Raw genomic sequence first — 5,022 nt, 5'->3', positions numbered from 1 at the left:
AATAAAAGCTCTTTTTCGTTTCCTCATCATGACGTCACATGGCTCCGCCTCTAACCCCTGGCTCCACCCTCACGGACACGCAGTTCTCTGAGGTTTCTATGGCAAGTCGATTTGACATAAAAAATTCGCTAGACTGGATATGTGTTGCAGATATCTGCAATTCAGTTTCGCCTAGTCAATACTAACATTTCGGATATCCGCAACTACATTCCTCCTAGGAGAAATGACGTCATTTTCGCCATTAATGTATATGGGATTTCTCATTGCAGATATCTAGAATTCAGTTGCGGATATCCACTTTGTGAATTACGGATATCTGCAACTGAATTGTAGATATCTGTAATTCCAGTTTGAGATATCTACAATTTGATTTTGACTAGTCATGATTCCAGTTCAAGATATCTTTAATTCACCTCAATTCAAGATATCTACATGTCCCTTTTCAGATATCTTAAATTAAGTCTTGACTAGGCGAAATGACCTTGTAGATAGGTTATCTCTAACTGGAGTTACGACTAGTCAAAATGACGTTGTAGATATCTCAAACTGGAGTTAGGGATAGTCATAATTTAATTGTAGATATCTATTATCAAGTTATAGATATCTTGAAAGGAATTTTGATTAGAAATATCTAAAATTGTAGATATCTGTAACTTTCATTCCGCCTAGTCAAAATCTAATTACAGATATCTTCAATTTGAGTTTTGTTAGGCAAAATGACGTTACAGATATCTTGAATGAAAATTCCAACTATTCAAAATGTAATTACGACTAGTCAGAAAGAAGTTGTTGATATCTACAATGTTAATTCCGGATAGTCAAACTTAGTTCCTAAATGACAATTCGGCTTGCCATAGTCAGCTTTCACACTCTGACTTTGGGCACATCCATGCACTGTGTAGGCTACCTCAAATGCCTTGATGTGTTTCGTCGTTTTCTTTGTGTGCTTAAAACAGGGCAGGGTAGAACGAGAGACAGTGTGATGATTGAGTGGAGATCTGCGCCCAGTGGCGGTTTTAGGCACGGGCGATCCAGGCAGCCGACCGGGGCGCCATATTTGTGGGGGGCGCCAAATCACATGGGGGGCGCCACGAGCAGTAAAAAAAAAAAAAAATTCACCGGCGGTGATCTACCCGGGTTGTTGAAACATGAGCGGTGGACACAGCGCAACTAAACAGCCATATCAGCCACATTTCAAAAACGTTGTTTCTAAAAACGTAGTTTTAAGCTATTTTTTTAAGAGAATTGTTATAGAGTTGCAATGCAGCCATTTATCCGTGATGCATTTTGATCAAATAACCATCCAACAAAATCCACTCAATGTTCTACTCTACAGCATTCCTTCTTTATCAAGGATAAACAATGCGAGCGCATTCCTGGGCATTGGTGTACTTTATATGAATGGGGTTAATTTATTCTATCTATTCTATCTCGGATCTAGAAAGATATTCATGGGGTGGCAAGAGGGGGGCAGGAGATTTTGAGGGATGGCACCCTGTGGAAGAAGTATATACAGTATGCCGATTTAATTAAAGCCATATCAATCAATATTTACTTGAAAAGCCCCCACATTTAGATATTTGGACTCAATAACATTATACTTAATTTATTGTGGGATGAGTAAAGCCTTACATTTAAACATAAAAGGTTTCAGACAAAATATTATAAATTATTACTGAATAATTACAAAATCAACCTGCCTTACAACAAACACCTGCACTATTACACCAGCAGGGGGCATGGGGCTAAAAATATATGCAAAGAGAGCTGCAATATGTACTTTAGTTAACAATAAGTCTTTGGTATTTGTCCATGAGATAATCCTATCAGATGTCAATAATCAGTCCAACTTGAGTGCAAATATCACTTTATTCACAGATTCCAATAATTTACATACAATATAGATACAACCATTAATATAAATATTGTGTGGCATTTTCCCACGTTTGGTCACAAACAGTACCTGTTAAATACATCAGTACAATCAGTGGAATTGGAAAACAACAGAAAGAAAGTGCCACAGTTCAAAAGTAGGTTCTACATGTAGTTTTAATATTTTTAATATTAATATCTTATGGCTGAATGATGCCATAAAAATCTGAAAATGTTCATTATTATAACAGCATGAAAAATAAGGCTTTGTCATCATTTATTAGGCTCAATGGTTAGCAGAACATGACGTTGGCATGCCTACAGGAGCTGAATGCGGCGATTACCATGTTGTTCAGCAAAACGCCTCACAAACTTATTTAGATCAATAGCTTTAGTGCGTTTGGATTCAATGCTGAGTACAGCCAAGCTTGACAATCTCTTCTCTGTCATAGTAGACCGCAAGTAACTCTTTCTGATCCTAAGAGTTGAAAGCTTCGTTCACAAGATGCACTGCTCACTGGCACTGCTCCTTGTCTGATGCAGTTCGTGTTTAAGATCCTCAATATTTGAATCATAAGCATTTGCCAGTAAAAGAACAGTCTCCTCTCTCAAAAAAGTAGTACTTGACGGATTTAGTGCTTGGACACCTTGCATGATGTTACAATTTGTGTTGGAAAACCTTCTGTCTATTTCTCCAATCATGTTATCCATAACTGGATAGTACACATTGACACAAAAAGTGTGTTTGCTATCTGGAACTACATGCTGTCCCAAGGTGGAAGGGATGACACTATCTTGAAGTGCCTTTGATGTCTGTCTGTACCTCTTTCGGTTTCGCTGAGTTGTATCAATGCTACTCTTTTGGCATACATCAAGTGCTTCACTCCACAGTTCATCAAAAGAGGCTTCACAACGATAATGTAACAATGTCTCCTTAAGTGCTTCAATTAGTTCAACAGCCTTAGCATAGTCCACTGTTTTAGACTGGAGCATGTCTGACAAATATTTAGCGTCACTCAAGACCTTTCGGAACAGTACAAGGCATCCAACAAAATTCAGATCAATCTGGACCAATATCCCTCTTGCTTCAACAGCTCTTTGTGGATGCTTCTCCGATGCAATATTTTCAAGCACCTGTACTATTGCAGGCAATCTATCCATGACATTACGACATGCTACGTGCCGGCAGAGTATCGCATAGCCTTTGGAGTTCCTTTGGTGGGCCATCAAACATCTCTCGCTGCACTTGTAGCCATTGGTTATGGACATAAGAGCCAGACATGAATACATACATACGTTCCAGCAATGAGAAGAAGTGTCCTGCATCAGTAACAGAAAGAAAGCTAATGATCTTGCCTGTTAATGCAGCAGCATCCAGGCTCTCTGCCACGTCAAACTCTAAAAAGCTCTCATGTACCGCACCGTTGTAGTAGTACCTAAGGACAAATGACATTTGCTCCATTTTCTGAAGATCTTTCGTTTCATCAACAAGAACTGAGAACTGTGCGCTCTTTTTCACCTCTTGAATGATTTCTTCTTTAACCATTGCAGCCAAACATTCCAGTATTTCATTTTGGATTGTTTTACTAGTGTACGTTGCATTTTTAGCTTGCTGTTGAAGTCTCTTTTTTATCACAGGGTCATGGTTGCCCAGCAAATCTAACATGGCAAGAAAAACACATTTTTTTTCTGAGTCAGGAGACTCCCTGTGTCCCCTCTGGGCTGTGTTTTCTGTGGCAGTAAGTACTAAAATCTCCGCTAGGGCTTTAATGTAGTTTTGGTTTTCAATTACCTGTTTTTTATTTTGTTCATCCATTATGCCCAACATTGAGGAGTTTTTGTCTGCCATTTTTTTGTTCTCTGCCCATGCAAACATTGCATTTGCATGGCTTTCTGATCTCGCATGAGAACAGAAACCACTGTCCTTCATTGTGGCCTTTTTCCAGTTCCGATACCCATCAATTAATGTGAAAACAGTCTTGGGGGCATCAGGTAGAGAGAAATGTCTACATGCAAATCAATAAGAAGCATCTTTGGACTGTGAATAGTCCAGCCATGAATGAATTTTGTACCAGTCTATACGGAAGCTTCTTCTGGCTCCTCCCTGGAGGGTCTTGGGGAAACTCTCCCGTTTCGGCTGAGCTGGCCCCTCACACCTGGACTTGGATATGTCTATAAGATGGGGGGGAATTTCAAATTGAAATAGAGCTTAAATAATTATAAAATATATCACCTAATTATAACACAATTTGAAGCTGTCATTGATTAGATATGTGGTTAACCCTCAGGCTGTGTTAATGCATACAGCAAGATTTTGGCACAGTAGTGTATTTTTTTGTTAGTTTAGGAATTTTAACCTCAGGTTCTATAATAGGTCTAAAATACATTGTGCAAAAATAATATGACACTCTCTCTCAATCTCTTCACAGTGATAAATGTCCAAATGTGTCCAACTAATGCAAACATATTTACTAGAATGAAAAATGGATATATAAGACTGAGGCTAAGCCATGTCTCTTATATCATGCACAACATGTCCAATTGTGTGAAATGTGCTTTCTAGTTAGATGTAACACAATACCATGTGGACCAGCTCGACTGGAGATATCTTGCAGTGGCTCCCCTTCACTGTCTGAGCTCAGCACTTCATCTTGTTTGTCGCTCTCTCCCTCTCGCACCTCCTCTCTCTGATGCTCTCCCTCTTCCATCTCTTCATCTCTGTGTTCTTCTCCTTTCACCTCTTCATGTCCCTGGTCATCTCTGCCTTCTACCTCGTCACTGACACTTTCCTGTTGCTCTTTTCCTCCTCCTTCCACCTCGTCATGTCCCTGGTCATCTCTGCCGTCTACCCTGTCGCTTTCCTGTTGCTCAGCCTCTCTTTCTGTCTGTTCTGATGATTCATCATTCTTTACTGGTGTCTTTTAAGTTTTTGGTGAGAAAAAACTGCTGATGTCAACCTTCCTCTTCATTTCTATAAGATTCAAAGTGAATTTACTTTGTTTTTCGTTTTAATATTAACAGTAATCATTATTAATAATGTTGTTCAGCTGCAGAGTTCTTCAAGGAAAGTTGTCAAATCCAAAGGATAGCTTTTAAGAGACTTTATTTGGTATAAAGTATTTTTGGTATGATAAACTGATACTATGGAGC

The sequence above is a fragment of the Gadus macrocephalus genome, chromosome 7, assembly GCF_031168955.1.
Source record: "Gadus macrocephalus chromosome 7, ASM3116895v1".
NCBI lineage: Eukaryota > Metazoa > Chordata > Actinopteri > Gadiformes > Gadidae > Gadus > Gadus macrocephalus.
Note: the sequence above shows the minus strand (reverse complement) of the source record.